The sequence below is a fragment of the Pezoporus occidentalis genome, unplaced genomic scaffold (assembly GCF_034315485.1).
Source record: "Pezoporus occidentalis ecotype Australia unplaced genomic scaffold, CSIRO_AGI_Poc_V1 ctg53, whole genome shotgun sequence".
Classification (NCBI taxonomy): Eukaryota; Metazoa; Chordata; class Aves; order Psittaciformes; family Psittacidae; genus Pezoporus; species Pezoporus occidentalis.
In genome coordinates this window covers 1,575,000-1,594,738 of record NW_026915866.1, presented here as the reverse complement: position 1 = coordinate 1,594,738, position 19,739 = coordinate 1,575,000, and the positions used below count along the sequence as shown (strand labels likewise).

General features: G+C 39.0%; 1 protein-coding gene across 1 annotated transcript in view; it reads left to right on the top strand.

The window, feature by feature from the left end:
* Nucleotides 1-7,452: 7,452 nt before the first annotated feature.
* Nucleotides 7,453-19,739, top strand: part of FHIP1A (FHF complex subunit HOOK interacting protein 1A) — a 78,196-nt gene continuing 65,909 nt past the window's right edge. The window contains exon 1 of the mRNA XM_062637517.1: nucleotides 7,453-7,556. The gene's annotated coding sequence lies outside the window, so the exon portion shown is untranslated. The remainder of the gene's footprint in view (nucleotides 7,557-19,739) is intronic.

Sequence of the window (19,739 nt, the reverse complement as noted above, 5' to 3'; positions counted from 1 at the left end):
TTTTTTTTTTTTTAATTCACCTCATCTTTAATACAAGAGACAGGGACTCGGGAGGTGAACATGTTGTTCAAGGCAAGTGCTAAAACCCTAAGCTGGTGTGAGGAAGGAGCAAGTTATAGAGCATTTGGATAAGTTTAAGCTTGAAGTGTTTAAAAATGCTATTGAGAAGGTAAGAGCTGGTTGATGTAATCCCTGAGCTGCTGCAGTTACTTAACTCATAGAAGATGCATGTATTACTGTGACAATGAGAAAAGTGATTATAGTGTCTGTCTTTACAGATATTGGGAGTGGGAAATGGAAATGAGCATTTGCAGTCCCAGTTGATTAACTTTGATTATTTGTTCCAGTATTTTTCTTGTCATTTTCTATTGTTTTAGGAGGGTTTAATTCACAAAGAAATGAGGAGTAGCCCGTATGATTTTATTTTTAAGATTATACCATGTTAGACTAATGCAGTTTCTTTCTCCAGAATGCTAACGGGAGAGGAGCAGTTGGTCTCTGATAGATCGATTCTTTATGATAGAAAATGTCAGAACTTTACTCATATTAAAGAATGTCTGGAGGAATTGACTGCGGGTGAGTGCTAAACTACTTGAAATCACTTTTTGCCGGGAAAGGACTCTTGAGAATATGTGTCATTGTTGGGGTGGTTGGGGTTTTTTTATATATATGGATGATTTAGGTATTTATAGTGGATGACAGGAATAATAATTAGAGCCAACATTGTTACCTAAACTAAAGAACATCATAGCAAGATCACAGAATGGTTGAATTTTGCCTTTAGAATACATGTTTGTGTGTGCGGTTTTTTGGTTGGTTGGTTTTATGTGGTTTTTTTTTTTTGTCGTTTGTGGGTTTTTTTTGGGTTTCTTTCTTTGTTGTTTTTTTTTTATATATATATATATTATTTTTTTGGGGGTATTTTCCTCAGGGCTGGTTTTCAGGTTCCAGTTCCTTACTTCAAACACTGTGAGGATTTTAAAAAGTAATTACTGCCCCCTGGTTGATGGGAGCAATGGAGAAGATCAGAAGGACCAAATGCTTCTCCCTGAGGCTTCCTTCAGTAAACCATTAGGACCTTTCTAGTTCTTACTGTCGGGTCCTGTGACTGCATCTCTTGTGTGAGAACAGAGTATACTTTGTAAATAAAATGGAGTATCTTTTTAGCCACTGTTGAGATAGTATCCAGTTTTAAAGGTGGAATTTATTAATTAAGAAAAAAAAAAGTAATATGAACCCATTACAGGGAGTCTGGAAAGGAGCAGTAAGAATACCTGGGTACTGGAGGAATGGCTGAATGAACCAGGAGCTCTTATTTTAGCTTCGAACAAGAGAAAGAGCAGAGAAATGAGAGAGTGAGGGGTACTCTACATATTTCTCACAGCGATCTGTTTTCTTTCCTTGCTTGGTAATGCACTGTTGCATTTGAATATATTATCGGGAAAATTTGTGAATAATTTTAAGAATGGGTGATGTAAGAATCTGTGAGTTGTGACAGAAACATGATGGGTATTACCATGGCACAGGGGGAAGGACTAGATGACTTTGAGGTGATTTTTGATCCGTTGGTAAATAGGAGATGCTTACTGTGCTGCTGAGAATTCCTTTCCTCGCTACCTCTTTTGTCTCATCTGATAGGGAGGAACCAGAAGTTGATAGTTTTTTCCTTTTCATCTGCATGGAGTAGATGAGTGAGACATAGAACTTCACATTGCTGTGGCTGTTGAAAAGTAGCTGGAACTCCCTGTTATAAGACAGCAACAGGAAAAAAAAGAAGGATATAGGCATGCCTGTACCCACACTGGCTCTGCAAGAACAAATCCTAGAACACAGAGTACTAGGAAATGTGTTGTGAAGATGCTTAGGTTAGCTTCAAAAGCAGTTTTGTCATATTCGTATGGCAGTTTTTCCAAGCCACTGTGGTTTTACTGCTTCCAGACCTGTGTTGTCTGCTGTCTGCTATGCAGACTTAATCAGCTTGTGTTAGTGACAATTTGGCAAACTGTTTGTGTAAACCACTGTATGTTGTAAACAAGCCTCTGTTGTGCTGCCCTTTAGCCTGTGTTTATTTGGGTACATGAACTGTTTTCCTTTAATTAATTGTCCAGTAACAGCACCAAAGAGAGATGGCTCTTCACTGTGTGAGATTTCTTATCTGAGTGCTAGGGATAACAGCAGTGATGTTAAACAAAGGTTTTGATTTCAGCTGGATGGTATTGGGCAAAGCTGTGAGTAGCAAGAGAAAAACAAAGACTTAAGGAAGTCCTGCCATGTCAACTGATTATTAAAGCAAAAGCAAATATAGGCATGATTTTTAAAAAGTTAAGTTTAGGAGATTTTTTTCTGCCTTTTTACTCACCTAGGGAAGTTTCCCAGGATGTATCGCTTCTGTGGTGTGTTCTTTCTCTTAATTACCATCATGCATGTGTGAAACAAAGCTAATCTTTACCATCTCTTTTAATGTTTTAAAGTCCATCTGCTGTTTCTGTGAGATTTTGAATGGCATATGTTGCTAATGGGAGTCTCTGTGTTGATTCATAAATCTGTAGGCTGTGGTTTCTGGGGTTATTTTCTTGGGCTTTCACAGGAAAGGCAAAGATAAGGAAAGCAATTTAAATTTCCCAAACCACAAGGGCATGCATCTTTCATAGCCTGGGTAGTGGTGTAGGTTATGATACATGGGGTGTAGTACAGTCTCTAAGGACAACTTTAGTCTCAAATAAAATGCAGTATAATCTGTAGCTCAAATTCAGTTGTGTAAAAGAGGATGGCTGGTTCTTGGCTACACACTCACAAATCCTTGAAAAAGCTTTGCCATTCTGAGGATGTCCCTGTAATCTGCCTGTTAAAAGGAGGTTTGACACACTGCTCTGCTGTGGGCTGAAGAAACATTGAAAAATTGCCTTATATTCTGATACTGATGATACCAAGGTATAAAGTAGAACATCTTAATTCATGAAGGTTACTACTATGAAATAATTATTTTTACATGGGTTTAAATTAAAACAGGGGAAGTTCAGGTTAGATGTAAGGAAGAAGTTTTTTACTGTGAGGGTGGTGAGGCACTGGAACATGTTGCCCTAAGATGTGGTAAATGCTCCATCCCTGGCAGTGTTCAAGGCCAGGGTGGACAGAGCCTTGGGTTACACAGTTTAGTGTGAGGTGTCCCTCCCCAGGGTAGGGGGTTGGAACTTGATGATCTTAAGGTCCTTTGCAACCCTTAACTATTCTACGATTCTGTATTCTCAAGCTTTTTAATATACTTATAACACCCATTTTAGGAGAGAATTTCAGGCTATCCAAGCAATGTAAGCTAATACATTTTTTTTCCTGATAATCGTAATTTTAAATAACTCTTAAAAATATCTAGTTGTTGTTTTTTTTTTGTTTTTTTTTTTTTTGTGAGCAGTTCACCTGCTATTTCATATTGTCTTCATTTGTCTCAGTTTTCAGAATCGGGGAGGCAGAAACTTTTTGAGTTCTCTTTTTCTGACACACTGTTTAGTTACAACTGCAGTGCTTTAATTTAGTTACAGCTTTTTAAATGAAATACAAAATCCTGATTGGAAATTGGAGTTTCTTTAGATTATTTAAGTTCTTGGAATTTCAGATACTAGACTAAGTCTTCTTTTGCTCTCTGACCTCAGGTGTGTGTTTGTGGGGTTTTTGGTTTTGTTTGTTTGTTTTTAAATGAGTTGGGAAGCTAAAGGCACTTGAGTTCTGGAAAGTTACCATAGCTTATTGTTAAAGTTTCAGATCTGGATTTTTTTTTTTTTTTTTACATATGTGTGATCAGAGAATCTCTCCATATTCTGAATCCCTTCTCTTTAAAACCTGCAGTTTAACTGCATATCGTAGAGAAATCATGCTTTTGTAGACTACAAAAGACCAGACCTTTGTGATTTTCTTTATTGCCTCAGTAGTAGTAACAAAGATTCACTAAGTCTTACAGTTGAAGCTGAAACACTGAATATATTAGGATAATATGGCACCAGTCTTATGTGTTATATTTTATTAAGCATACAATGGAAAACATGCACTAGCCAGATCAGAAATGGGATTGTTCCTCATATGACTCTTCTTCATTGGCCATGATGTTGGCTTGGGATGTTAAGGATGGCAGGATAACAGGGAGGGGTTTGGTAGGTATGTAGCAAATAAAAGACAGACTAGGGACAATGTAGGCCCCCTCTGGAAATTGTCGAGAGAACTGGCTACCTTGGATTTGGAGAAGGCTGAGGTTCTGAATGACTTCTTTGCCTCAGTCTTCACTGGCAAATGCTCTGACCACACCACCCAAGTCTTAGAAGGTAGATGCAGGGTCTGTGAGAATGAGGACCTTGGGCCCACTGTAGGAGAGGATCTGCTTCAAGACTGTCTTAAAAACCTGAACATACACAAGTCCATGCCTCCTGATGAGATCCATCCACGGGTCCTGAAGGAGCTGGCGAATGAAGTTGCTAAGCCACTGTCCATCATATTTGAAAAATCATGGCAGCCAGGTGAAGTTCCCGACAACTGGAAAAAGGGAAATATAACCCCCATTGTCAAGAAGGGGAAAATGGATGACCCGGGGAATTACAGAGCAGTCAGTCTCACCTCTGTGCCTGGCAAAATCTTGGAGCAGATTCTCCTGAAAGGCATGCTAAGCCACATGAAAAACAACAAGGTGCTTGGTGACAGCCAGCATGGCTTCACTAAGGGGAAGTCCTGCCTGACCAATTTGGTGGCCTTCTATGATAGGGCTACAGAACTGATGGACAGGGGTAGAGCAGTTGATGTCATCCACCTGGACTTGTGTAAAGCGTTCGACACTGTCCCACACGACATCCTTGTCTCTAAATTAGAGAGACATCAATTTGATAGAGGGGACCACTCGGTGGATAAAGACCTGGCTGGATGGCTGCACACAAAGGGTTGTGGTCAATGGCTCAATATCCAGCTGGAGACCAGTAACGAGTGGTGTCCCTCAGGTATCGGTGTTGGTACCGGTCTTGTTCAACGTCTTTGTGGGTGACATGGACAGTGGGATTGGGTGTGCCCTCAGCAAGTTTGCCGATGACACCAAGCTGTGTGGTTCGGTTGATACGCTGGAGGGAAGGAATGCCATCCAGAGGGACCTTGACACGCTTGTGAGGTGGGCTGATGCCAACCTCATGAAGTTCAACCATGCCAAGTGCAAGGTCCTACACCTGGGTCGGAGCAATCCCAGGCACAGCTACAGGTTGGGCAGAGAAGAGATTCAGAGCAGCCCTGCAGAGAAAGACTTGGGCGTGTTTGTCGATGAGAAAATGAACATGAGCCAGCTGCAGTGTGCGCTTGTAGCCCAGAAAGCCAACTGTATCCTGGGCTGCATCAAAAGGAACGTGACCAGCAGGTCGAAGGAGGTGATCCTGCCCCTCTACTCTGCTTTTGTGAGACCTCACCTGCAGTATTGTGTGCAGTTCTGGTGTCCTCAACATAAAAAGGACATGGAACTGTTGGAACAAGTCCAGAGAAGGGCCACGAGGATGATCAGGGGACTGCAGCACCTCCTGTAAGAGGACAGGCTGAGACAGTTGGAGCTGTTCATTCTGGGGAAGAGAAGGCTGCGTGGAGACCTCACAGCAGCCTCCCAGTATCTGAAGTGTGGCTATAAAGATGCTGGGGTGGGACTCTTCATTAGGGACTGTAGTGACAGGACAAGGGGTAACGGGTTAAAACTTAAACAGGGGAAGTTTAGATTGGATATAAGGAGGAAGTTGTTTATTATAAGGGTGGTGAGGCACTGGAATGGATTGCCCAGGGAAGTTGTGAATGCTTCATCCCTGGCAGTGTTCAAGGCCTGGTTGGATAGAGCCTTGGGTGAGATGGTTTAGTGTGAGGTGTCCCTGCCTACGGCAGGGGGGTTGGAAGTACATGATCTTAAGTTTCTTTCCAACCCTAACTATTCTGTGATTCTGTGAAAAAAAAATAAATCCCTACATGTTATTTAAAGGGTACTTTAACAAAAAATCCCCAACTCTTAGCTCATAGCATTCTCTGGATTAATCTGGTTCCATGTTGGCATGAAGTATTTTCTGTTATTCAGAGGCACAGGCTTGAGCATGGTTGCATTAAAGCACTGGCAGGACATGTCCTAGATATGGTTTGGAGGACAGAGAGGTTCCCCTGGTAGCCAGTTTACTCAAGTGAAATGATAATTTTTAGGACAACCTCTTTGTTTTAAGAGGGGAATATTGATGCTAAAAGACTCTTAAGAGTTTTCTAGTTAACTCTGCAGAGAAACCAGTATAATAATCCTTAAAATAAAATGGCTAGGGATCTCTTGAATCATGTAGTCTAGCCTGTACTGAAACTGTGTTATATTTGTGATGAATAAACCAATAGTGTCTTCCTATGAGCTTTTAATTTTGTTCATGTTGCTTCAATGGGAAAGCTGTTTAAGGACCTGGTCTAAACTGTGAGTTCTTAGCCAAAAGTTATGTTTTTGCAAAATAATTGTTTCCTCCCTTGATATATATATATCTTTTAACTTTTTTATGATTCCTTTCAGCATGCTAAAAACTATTTCAGAATATTACCTCCTTGCTTGTAAGACAGAAAAAGTGACAGCCTCCCTATTTTGAATTAATTTGTGTAGTCTGGAAGAATTTCTGCCAGACAGGTTAGCAGGATGTCTGTAAAATCAATTTTGAATGCTAAGCACTGTGTAAATGAACAGACACCCTTTTCATACTTGCATTTTTTCATATGTGTGTAGCCTTGTTACATGTCAAATATAAATTTAATATAAATGACTCCTGTGTTGACAGAAAGGTTTGGATTTCTTCTCCTTTGCCTTTGAATGTGTTCAGCTTGTTTAACAAGATGTTGGTATGATGTATTTCCTGTCTGAAAATTGAGGTTTGTAATCAGCTTTTTGGCAGCATAGCCCGTTTTAGCATTCAGTGTCATACCACTTTTTTCTGGTTTTGCATTTTTTTTTTTTTCCCCGTGGTTACTTTTTAGCCAAGAACAGTTTAATTACCTCAGTCATATTCAGTGTGTGATGCGCAAGTGTTTTTGAGGCGCAACATGGATGCAAATGGTTTTGGGTTGCAGCAGTGAACAGGGGGCAGCGAGCAAGGGAAGTGCGGATTTCTTCTGCAGTGGTGTGGCCTCATAGCTGATGATGGCATTGGTGTTTAAGGGTTTCTCACCCAGGGAGTGGTGGAAGGCTTGAAACTCTGATCTTGCCTGGGCAGACCTATCTCATGCTGAGGAATATACTTTGTTACTGCTTCTCTTGTATAATTGAGATTTTTATCATGCTGCTGATTTTAAGATGGTTCGTTCCCCTTTTCCCTGTTGTTAAATTGCCAAATTTCATTTAACTCTTGGGCAGGTAATTTCTATTAATAGACTATGATAATTTTTACTTTTCTGCTTTCTTTTCGTTTCCTGGTCTGTAGTGGAAAGCTGAATGCAGCTGAACGATGTCAGCTGAAGAAACTTTAATCTAGATTGTCCACCAAAGGGAACAGCTGCTAGAACAAGTTTTTCCTTGCTGACCTGTTGACTTGCTTTAATTGCAGGTAAAGTAAGAGTGTGTGTGTGTATAGTTGGTAATTCATAATAGAAGTCTGTTTGCTGAACCATGAGCTTTCTGGAATGCTGTGTGTCAAGATTGGGTTTTGTGGTATGGATGTCTGTCTTCTGGAAACAGGGCTTGAGACTTCAGTCAGGTAGAGGCTCTAGTAGCACTGAGCTGCATTTGGATAATGTGGGCTCTGGAGCATCCTGTTAATGTTTGGTGATTCAGTTCTTGTCCAGTACTATACAGTATGTTCCAAGAGGATGACAGTTGCATAATATTCCTGTGCCAACCACAGAAACTGCTTACATGTGAAATAAATTTATGGAAATTATGAAATGTGCTTTAGCCATCTCTTAGTGCCCTGCAACTTCTGGAAAACAATAGAACGTGACCTCTATAACCTCCAACTCAGTGACAGATTATCAGTGGCATACTGATGAGAACTCCGCAGACTGCACACCAGGATTTTCTTGAGTTGGAAAGACTGGTTGTTTTTTTTTTTTTTTTTGTTTCAGAATACCTCTGTGTCATTCAGACTATGGAGTATGAAATAGTTGAAAAGCCTGTCATGTGAAGAATGTACATTTTTATTTTTTCCCTCTGACTCTAGCAGGTACACTGTAGGATACAGGAAGAATTGAAGGAGGAAAGACTCATCTTCTCTACCTGTGCTTAAAAATTGAGCATAGAAACTTTAGAAATAATTTTACAACAAAAGCTGATGAATAAGGGGTAGAGGATCATAGACTTTGGTTTGTCATTGGATCATCTTACTTCATCTTACTCTGCAGTGAAACTAGTCAGCTGACAGATGAAAATGCAGATACATCTCTTCCCTGACCTGATCTACAAGCATAAGAATCACCTGGTCCTTGATGCAACATCACACATGTGCCTTTTTTTATTAGATAAGATGTTTTTACAAATTGAAAAGTGCTGAACACTTATGAGTTGCCTTCCCAAGAGAAGCTTATTTTCAGGTTGCAAAATGGGGTGATGAAAGAGCCTGAAGGGGGTGTGGTCTTCATGGTTGGAATGTTTCATAGAAGAGTTGGCGTCCTTTGGCAAGTATATGTGGATGTTAATTGCAAGATTGACATAAGGAAGTTGTGTGCGTAAGAGAAGTTCAGGGTAGCTAGTAGGAGGGAGCCTAATGTATGGGTGTGAAGTAAGACTCGGATTAGTGCAGATAAGCTTGAAACCTGGCAGTATGTTTGGTTTCTAGAGTTGTGTTGGTTACATCAGGTAGGCTATTTATACCTGTCAAACAAAATTAGAAAGGGGAACAAATAGGAAATGATACTTCATAAACAGCAGGAACGAGTGATTATTGTATACCCAGATTTTCTTTAAAACTGGTTAGAAAAAATAGGACTAGCTGGTATATATCAACTGAATATTACCTATCTGGGAAACTCTTGTGCCTTGTTTGTTATTTTTAAAACTCCAAATACTTGCTTTATGAATATCAACTCCATCTTTCAGCAGTCTTTCGTGTAGCATGTGGCTGGTTTTATCCTCCCTGAAAGGCTACACAGTCATTCTTCCACCTCTTTCTTGATGCAGTTTGTTGCAGTTCTTGATGCTGACCTGTGAATGGGAAACAGACATTTTGTCAAGCTTTAAGTAAGGATATTATTCTTTTCCTACTAATGTGCTTTGCAATGGTTAGGGAGGCATCCCATTTTCTGTAATGTATTGTGCAAGTTCTCAAAGTATCATATCAGAGTATCCTTAGGAAACTGAGGGGTTGTAGATACACTGATGCTTGACAAGTTAAGTATTTATTATGTTATTGTTTCCACTGTCTGAAGGATTTAATTGGCATCTCTGACAATGTTGTAAACCTATTTTATTAAATGCAAATAATTAAAATGTTTCAGAATGTCAAGCCTTGTGGAGCTCAACTAGCAGGGTGATTGTCCAGAAGACCTACGTGTTCCCAAGACAGATGGCACTAAAGCTGAAATGGAATTAATATCACCTTTTACATATACTAAGCTACAGCTGATTCATGATTCTGTAGCTGTATGGAAGCAGCTTTGATTGCCAAAGTGAGTATTTCTTAATCGGTTGCTGTAGATAAGAGTTGTTCTTTAGATGGTTTGTAGTGTTAGAATTTAATATCTTATGTCATAAAGGCAAGTCTATTTCTCTGTCCTGATAGAAAACAAAAGAAAATCAATTGTTAGTTTAAACTATAGCCCAGTCTCATTCTGTAACCTTGTTTATAGCAGTGTGTAGTTTTCAGTTAGTTGTTTCTCCTGTCCTAACTTAAAATTTAGTTATGCTAGTGGAAAGGCAGTACAGTCACTGATGGTAGAAAGTGACATGAACTAACAGTGTTGTGAAGTCTTCCTCTGGTCCTCACTAGTTCCTATCCCATGCTAGTTCAAGTCATCAATTATACTGGTATGTGTGAGTTCCCCTTGGTTTAGCTAACAGTAGTAATGTTATTTAGTTTGTATTCAGGATTTTAGGATTATGCTTCCTTTCAGCTGTGTTATTCCTGAGGGAGAGGGATTATGTGTTTGCCACCTCCAGTGAAAGGTTTGTAGGGTTTTGAGTTGTTCTGATTAAAAAAAAACCAACAAAACAAACCAAAATACAAACCAAAAAATCCCCCCAAAACAAACACCACCACCCCCCCCCCCCAAAAAAACACAAACCCCACAACAAAACCAAACCAAACAAAAGCATAAAAACCAGAAACAGGAAAGTTAAAAGTCAGACATGTGGGGAGAGAAGTGTCTTTTTCATTCATCATTGAGTTTGGTTGTAGGAGCGATCCAGTAAAAACTTGGTTGCTATCAGTTATCAGAAACTAGTATTATAGAGGAAGATTCTGTTCTACTCATGTAGGTAATTTGTAAACTACCTTGAGCTTCACAAACTCTTAATAGAGAAGAGCTACTACATGGTTTACATGTTATACTTTCATAGGATTCCTTGGGCCAGTTGTAGGCTACGTGGCATGGCCTTCTTCAGGAGCAGTAGATGTTCTATAAATAATTTAAAGAATTCTTACTTCTCCTTCGTCACTGTATACTAGTGTACAAATTTGCTCTCACGTGATGCTGAGGGAGAGGTCTGTAAAGGCCACAACTGCCTGGCATTTTGAAGAGTACAAATAGGCATACATTACTTTGTAAATGCCTAAGACACTTGCCCCTTTTGCGGCTCAAGACAAGCTAAAAATTGTGGTTATATATGATGTAATGTGGGCTATTCATTGTAAAGTTTCAGGATATGTCACAAAGAATGCTTTGTCCAACAATCTTGACTTACTTGTCATTGCTTGTGTCTTGAGTCTAATTAGGTAAGTGCGTATTTTCCCTGAAGAATTAAGCACAATGTGGGGAAGTTAGCAGTGTGCAATAGGAGATAGACAAGTCCACTGGCAGGATGAAGTGGAAAAGTGAGACTAGTTTTCTGACAGTGACAACTCTGTTTCTCAGTTTTGGTCCCATTGAAATAAGAATAGTGAGTAGGTACCATTCAGGCTTCACCTTAGTATTAAATCAGCGCAAATTGTGCTTAATAGCAGCCATATGAAACCTAAGGGAATTTATGACCATGCTAAATATAGGAGATTTGGTAAAATCGGTGTTAGAAATTAAGAGATTTTATGATAGTCTTAACTTTTTTTATATATATATATATTTTTCATAATAAAAAATGCTGGTTTTATTTTTATTTTAGAGGAAAAAATACTACTGTGATGGCAGCAAACTGATCAGGAAAAAGAGATTTTGTTCTGCAGTTTTATTTCATATTAGCCTAAGGATTGGATTCTCAGCTGATGGGATGTTTTCCTTTGTATCATTTTTCTTCACGTTCCAACATTTTTTAAAATTAGAGGGCTTTTAGATAAAGCTGACTTCATTTTTCCAAGTGTGGATTAATTGCACTATGTTGATTATTATTTCAAAATGTAAACTTGGAATAAATGAAAGACAGACATAAGATACAGTGTTGATATATCGGTCTGCAAGGATTGATTAAATTGGAAGGCTAAATATAAACTCACTCATTAGATTTTATTTCTGCAGTCCTAAAATCTCTTGGGCTGAACAGAAAAACACCAGAGAAACCTTTCCATAGCTGTTGTCAGGCAAGCTTCTTGCAAATCTGACAAGCAATGGAGATAACAATGCTTGATGCATTTGTTGTATATGAAGCAGTGAGGATTAGTGAGGGTTTTCAAGTTGAACTCTTCTTACAACAGGAGTTGGTGGGTTTATGGCCTTTGAGAGAAGGGGGCAGGAGCCTGGTGGAAGTGCAGAAGCTGGGGAAGTGCAGAAATGGTGTTTCAACTTAAAACCAGAGAGAGCCTTGCATGTGGTTCAGCACTTTCCTATTGGTTGGGTTTGGGTTCCATCCCACTGGGTGTGCTGACACCTATGACTGAAATGAGAATTTAAGAGCATCCATACTGGCTGGGGTCGAAGATCAATTCAGCACGATGGTGTTTTCCAGTGGCAGCTGCACAGGGTGGAATATGTTCATAGTCGAAGTATATGGCAGCGTCTCTGGCCATATGCACTCCATGGGTTATTTAATAATCTTTCTGTTCTGAAAATTCCTTGATTTTTTTTCTGTTATGAATTTGACTATTAGTTTTTGAAAACCATGTATAATTTTGTACCTGCTGTGGCCTATAACAATGAGTTCTATAATTCATCACAAATTAGCACTCGTGAAGGAATAGACCTGGGAAGAGAAGATATCCAGAGGGAGGAGAATGCAGGATCAAAGTTGTAGGTGTTTAAATCATGTATTGTATACTCCTTTTAATTTTTTTTTAAGGGACTCTGTGTCTGCTTCAGTGTATGTTTCAGGGCTACGAATTGTACATTGTTGTTTATCTCCCTGGATTCTGGACAATTCTTTTAAACTCTGGTTTGCTAGAAATAGAATGGGATTAATGAAAAAGTAATGTCACTACTTCAAGTCTACCATTGGGCTTTCTAAAGCAGTATTTGTAGCCTTAGTTTCATTTTAAGTTGAATGTTGTAAAATTTACATTGATTATTTTTTCTTATAAGTCTTCTAAAACAAAGATTTGAACAGTGCAAGTATAATGTTATTGAGAAGGAATTTTGGAGAAACTTCTTTACTACCTAGGTTAGAGTAATAAGATTTCCTGGCAGTGTTTGAGGTTCAAAGTGAAGAAATTGACGGGGTAGTAAATTAATTAATCCCATTGCCACATGTGTGCTCAAGTTTACATAATGCAAGCTAAGCAGAATACTTGTTTCATCCCACTTTTGTGGCTCCATTAATTAAAATGAACTGTGGCTTGTCTTAACCAAGAGAAGGTAGAAGTGATTAGATAAATATGATACATTACTGAAGGGCAGTGGTTGCTGGAACTAGCATGTAGTTTGCAAAATTATTTACTATATTATGTTTTTTGTCCATTCAACTCAAAAGCTTCCTCTTCCTACTAATAAAGTGCAAGTGTCTTACAGGCTGTTTTCTTGTAGGCCATTTCCATGCATTATAAAAGTGTGCAGCTGACTACTTCAGTCCCAGGTTTTGAAGCTGTTTTTTTGAAGTCTGCATGGAAACTGCTTTATGAAACACATGGGGGTGGTTTTGCTTCTCTTCTCATAGGGACATTACATTCAAGAGGAAGGCAAAGTCTTTCACTGCATTCTAGCTGTGGCACAGAGGCCGTATGCAAATGTCTCTTATTGCTGAATCTTTTCAGGGGGAGATTCAGGGAAATCTGCAATGACTGCCCTACTGCAGAAGGAGCCTAATCCAAAAGAGTATTGAAAACTTGACCCAAAGTCTGTGTTTTCCTAGGTAAAATTACTGTAACTCATTGACTTGATTGGTACTGCTTTGGGATTTACTTTACCAACATCTGAACTTAAAGTGCAAGAAATGTATAAATATTTTGTTTCAGTGCAGAACAGTTGGTGTTAGTTTAATCACTGTACAATTAAAATCTGATTGCTTTCTGAAGCTGTTTGGGGTCCTTCATATATATAAAAAAGGGATACTAGAAAATAACTTGGTAAGTACCACTTAACATTGATTTTCTTCAGTAGCATTTCTCTCATTTCATAGCTGTTCTTCACACTTAATGGCTACCCAGTTACACTGAGAAGGCATTTAACAACATTATTAAAAAAAACACAACTGCACAACTCCATGTCAGGATGTTGATATTTAATCATTCCTAGTTTTGCTGGTTAAGTCCTAATGAGCTTTGTTTGAATTGAAAATTTGTTCTCCCTGTGTGCTGAAATTACATTGCTGATCTGCAAAATGTAGTAGATTCTCAAGTGGCGTACAGAAAATACATTTTCCACACACCAGCAGCAGAATATTATTGTTGTAGGATGTGCTGGAGGGGAGCCTTCATTTTAGCCTCATGAAATAATTGTTTATATATACCCTTGAGCAACCAGCTGCAAAAAATGAAAAAGATGAATCTTTTGAAGATGCTGTGGGGATGAAGATTTTATGTGTGAATTCAGTAACTTTAAAATTTATTCTAAAGTGTGGTCTTTACAGATCTAAGTACTGATCTTCTCATTTTAAAAACAGACTCATAAAACACTCTGGCAGTTACCTGATTCTATGGGTGATTCTAGTGAGTAAGTAGGCTGCAGTATGATATTGGGGAAAAAAAAGAAGTGTGGACTTATATTTCACTGCTTTGTGAATGTCATAGTGTCTTCAGTGAGTGTAAGAGAACATTTAGTAGCTGGAGTTTGATCAATTGATGAAGGACTGTAAATTATGATAGAAGATGAGGAGCACTTTGTTAACCAATGAAATATTTCAGTTCTAAGCCCTCGAAGGTCATGACGTGGGGAGAACTCTTTCAAAAGCCAAAGAAATTGAAATGCTTCTGAAAACAGTTTAGAAAATTCAGCTTGACTTTTTGTTATTCATGAATGGCAAGACAGAAACTTTATTCTGCTGTGATTAAAGAAGTAATGGTAGATGTCATCCCAGGGGAGCTCAAAAAAAGTATTAAGCCTGAGAGGAATAGCTTACTTTCTGGCTTCTCTCCTTATCTTAAGGGGACATTATCAGTCTGTTTTCCCTTCCAAAACTGTGTCAGCTGCACGGCAAAGTGTATTTCAAGATGGGAACTAAAGTCTTTTTACTGAAGTCATTTTAAATGCATTCTGGAATTAGTTCCTTCCATACCAAAGATCTGTGAAGCTGGGGTAGAATAGGTGAGGAATTTGCTGTATGCTCTATTACTTTGCGTTGTGGACAGGGAGGCGTAAGCACAGTCCTAGTACTAGTTGAAATGCAGAAGAATCTGCTGGCGTCCAAAGATTGTATTCAGCTTGGGATAGCCATTGGCCAGATGCAGAGTTGGAGGTTTAATCTTGGAGAAATAAAATAGCATAGCAATCTTTGAGAAACCAGAATTATTCCAGTTCCAGAGGAGGAATGGACGTAAAAAGTATATTTTAAGAAAATAAGGAATTTTTATTAATTTGTTTGCAAAAAGAGATTAATTTCCGGAAATATTTTGACTAGCAATCATGTTCAGTATACCTAATGAGTTTTTGTCTGTTTCTGCTGGTGTTTTATGTCATGTTTCCATACATCTCCTTTATCCAGATTGTGTCCGTTACAGGGGCACAGTGGCCGTCATCCCTGGAAAAATTTCTCTTGCATTTGGTCACTTCAGAATAAGGTGGTACCAGGGATCCAATGTCTCCTGACATTTTGAACATGTTTACTGCTAGCAAGTTTAAATTCTTGTAACATACAGAGGAGCTAACATTAATTACTGGCTGTGAATCTTCAGAATTTGACTTGCTGGTTCTACATATACAGCTATGGAAATAAAAAATGGGAAGTAATTCCAAGAGCAGCAGAGCTCATGAAGTCCCTGCCAAAGATGGAAGCTTGTCTGTGTTGACCTCTCCATGCACCCTTGACTTCGGCCTCTGTTCCAAGGTTGTAGTGATGTGGGCTTTTGACTCTTAGAGCTGTTGTTAAACTGACTTCCTTTGTGAACTGAAGTACAAAATAAACATGCTAGGGTTGTAGGGCAAGGGATAGGACAGGACCTCCTTCTCTTGGAAACTGTGTACTATTCTACTGGCTCACCCCATCTTTTGGAGCTATGCTTTTAGTAAAATTTCTATCAGGAACTGTTTTGTTGTGGAAGGATACAACTGACATTAGAAGGATAGAACGGACATTAAGGTGAATTGCTAATCTTTGAGTATTAAAATTCATAGCCTAGAAAGCTTTGTTGTGTCTTTAATCTTAAAACTGTGTGCCTGGATTCTGTTTTCCTTTCCTTGGTGTAAATCTACCTTAACTTCATTGAAAGTAAACCTAGCATGCATCTGGAAAGAAAAATCCAGACTGTTTAATGAAACCCAGTTGAAGAAATCCAGCAAGTCAAACCAAGATGAATGAACATGTGGGAAGCAACTATGGAGAAGGGAATAATATGCTCCAAATTGAGAAATATAAACAGGTAGAAGGACAGTAACGAAGTGCTTGCAGAGGCTAAGCCAATTGCTTAGAGCTGGGTGCCCAACAATAGTTATTTTGAGAGATGAATCTATGGTCCTATTGTGTTGCTTTCTTAAAAGAAACGAGAAAAACTAGTCTGGAACTTTCGAAAGGCAAGGCAGCAGCTGAATCAGTCTCATGAATGACCTTGTTCAGAACTCACTTTTCCTGAAACTGGGAGGGTGGAAAAAAACTAAACCAAAATAAACCCCCCAAAAAATAACCTGACAGCCTCTGAGCAGAGTTGTTGATGCTCTTTATGAATGTTTTTTTTTTTTTCTCTTATAACGGAAATTGTTTGCATGGTTATTTTACAAACATGTACTCCAGAAAACCACCTGAACTGGTATGGGGCAGTGTATCTTATATCTGTGTCTTCTACAGTGCAGACTGGGTAGGTCATGGAAGTGCATCTGTTCTACATATATAAAAGTATGTAGCGTTCCTTTTTCAGAATATGTTGAATAGTGTGGTATGAACAGTAAAATAGCTGAGCTTGTATGACCTCTGTTGGCATGTTTCATTTACCATGTCACCATTAGTGTCTACAAAAGTTCTTAAATATTCTGAAGCACTTTGCGCTTTGAATCTAATTGAAACAAGCCCAGTGCTGGATGCTTATTGAGGAGGGCATAGACTCCCATGCCCCTATTCCCATCAAACTATAGAATTTATGTGTTATCTGATATTTGGTTTACATGAAGATTGCTGTAGTAGCATACAAAAGCAGTAAGCATGTCATGATATAGAATAATTGTCTTAAAATTATTTAGGGGGGAGTAGCTGCAACAACTGATCCCTGCAAGTGGGATTCCCACTTACCTAAGTCAGGAGTGAGATGACGTTGCAGTATTCCTTCGCCTCAGTGTATTCACAGCCTGAGCAGGGTGCACAGCTGGGATGTTATTTGTGCAAGTGACCAGGTGACAGCTTCTGTGTCTCCAGATTGCTTCCCAGGTGGATGTTTAGCAGTTACAAAGAGTAGCCCAATCTGTGATCTTTCTGTGACCCCCTTTTTAAAGGAGATCAGTATGCGCATTTCCCATCTCCTAAACTGTTTAAGCAATCATCAATTACAGGCCTAAGTGTTGAGTTTTGAAAGACCACTTTGGTGTGAGTCAGAATGGTGGTTAGGTAAAGGCATGTCTGTTGTGGTTAATTTTTTTTTATTTACCACAGCTTTGACTCAGCATCATTCCCTGCCCTTGACTCCTGCACAATTAATAGCAAGAGGGTGTTCACAGAAAAAAATCTCTCCCTGGGGACATGCTGTGTTTGTTTGTTGGCACATAGATAATTATTTTCTTGAGCATATGTTTACATTTATACTGAAAGTACTCTTTAAAGTACTTTCGTGTACTCCTGAGTGTCAGTATTTTTAATCTATCACTATTCTATTGCCATTCATCTATCTTCATGATGCAGAACATAGAGACATGATAAAAGGATTGAAAATGTATCTTGGGCTGATCGAAAGAAGAAATTCTGTTTCCGGTATGATAAAAATAACATCGGACTTACTGTGCTTATACCAACATATCTGTATATTTTAATTATTTTCTTTTTTCTCTTATATATCAGTTATGGTAAGAAAAATCACTCAGCGTATCCCATCTATATCCTGGATTCAAGGGCTTATGCACTTTTCTATAAACTGCATATACGATTCTGAGTTTTGGATAATAGGAAATGAAAGGTGAAATGAAATGGCTACAGAGTTTTTAGAACTGAGTAATTCCCTGACCAAGTTACGCAGTGACTTCAGGTGAAAAATTAACAGCCTACTGTACTTGGCATTTTAAGAATGTGTAGTAAGGTGGGCCTGTGTCTGGGGTTTTGTTTGGATGTTGTTGGTTTTGTTTCCAGGCTTCTGGATTTCTTTATTCAGTGGTGGATTTGTTTTGTTGTGGGTTTTTTGTTGTGTAATTGTTCAGGGTTTTTTTTTTCTCCTCTTGCTTTGTTGTCTCATTTATTTCTGTAGCTCTTTTTCCACTGAGACATTGTGCTGGTTCTACTTCTGTTGGTTTACTTCTGTTGTATCAAAACCTGTACAAATTCTGCATTTATTGAATTCATGTAAGGCTTCTCCATTGATGGTGTGTGGGTAGCCATGGTGAGAGGGTCTCTGTTTTTCTAACTGAAAAATTGTAGTTAGCAGCTGCCCCTTACTTTACTAAGCTCACTGGTATGGTCCCATCCCAGTGGCACTGGTGCCAGCTGTGACTTTTGTCATCGAGCTTGAAATGTTTAGGGGGTTTTGTGTGTGTGCGTGTGTGTGCAGGGAGGAGAGGGTAAAAAAACCTGACTACTTGTGCCTGCCTGGTCGGTTCCTTGATACACCTCTCTTGATTTTACCTGTTTTATTTTTATCACTCACACGATATGTGCAGCAGTATGACAGGCTGTCTCCAGGAGATCAGACACCAAATGACTGAACAATTTAAAACATTATTCTAGATATACAGGAATTACTGTAAGAAAATTGCCCTGATCATTGTTATAGGTAGTTTTGACAGAGTGAGAGAAATGCATAGATACAAGTACATCATGACTGAAAAGAGAGGGTCTCAGCTATGTGCAGAATATATCTGCATTAATCCTGTTTGGTGAGCCTGGACTGGAAGTTTCTGCCAGTTAGAGCACATGGCAAAAATACCTTTTCATTGTGGGGCAGGAGGGAAGGGGCATAGTTCATTGCGCTGGGGAGTTGTTTGAACTGTGGTATGCAAAGTGGGAAAAGACTGTATTCCTTTTTTAAGTCCTAAGCTTGGGCTGATAGTGCTAAACTTTGTTCTGTCTCTTCAGTCTCTCTGCTATGTGTGAAAGCAGCTGCCAGTATAAGAGGCTGCTGGCTAAGCTAACCCTGACAAAGGGCTCTGTTCCCATCCTGGCTGAGAAGGAGAGCAGAATGTGGAAGGAATTCTTCTGGGTTGGTAAAAGTAAGAGCAGCTCTCACTCCTTAGCTATAACTACAGATTCTTTGCTGTGGTTGTTTCCTGTGGGTTTTGATGAGTCAGTTGAATGCTTAGGATGTTCACGCAAGTTGGTACTGCAACACCTCAAAACCAAAATTTGCAGTATTGGCTCTTAACTCAGTTTTGTCTGAAGCTACTCGATCCTTTGGCAAAGTGCTCTACAGAACTAGGATTTTGGTAGTTAGAGTGTGTACGTTGAAAAATCGGGTGTGAAAGGGGGAGCCTCGAAGGAAGTAACAAATTAAAAAAAGAACCTTTTATAGTTTTTCTATTCTGCTCTAAGAAAGGGGAGTCAAGTGGCCATTAAACTGAACAGGGCGCATTGCCCTGGGTGAGAGACCAAGCCTCGTATCAGAATTATACATGCAAAAGTAACAAAACACACTATGGGATTCTTGAATATGTTAAAACTGGAAACACTGATGTAAGATACACTATTTGTACAGGCACTAATACTTCAGTGTTAACAAAACACACTTGAGGTAGTGACTGTAGCACTGGAAATTGGATGTGCTGCTGTTGCCTTTAATGTCGGTTATGTCCTTGTCAGCTGGCCTGCTTGCTGCTTTTGAACCTTAATAGGTGAAACTGCAGTAGAGCTGCCATTCAGCTCTTGTATGTGCTTTAGTCTGACTTCTAAATTTAACTGAGCCAGAGAAATGGTGTATTTTTATTTTTTTTATTCTTATTCT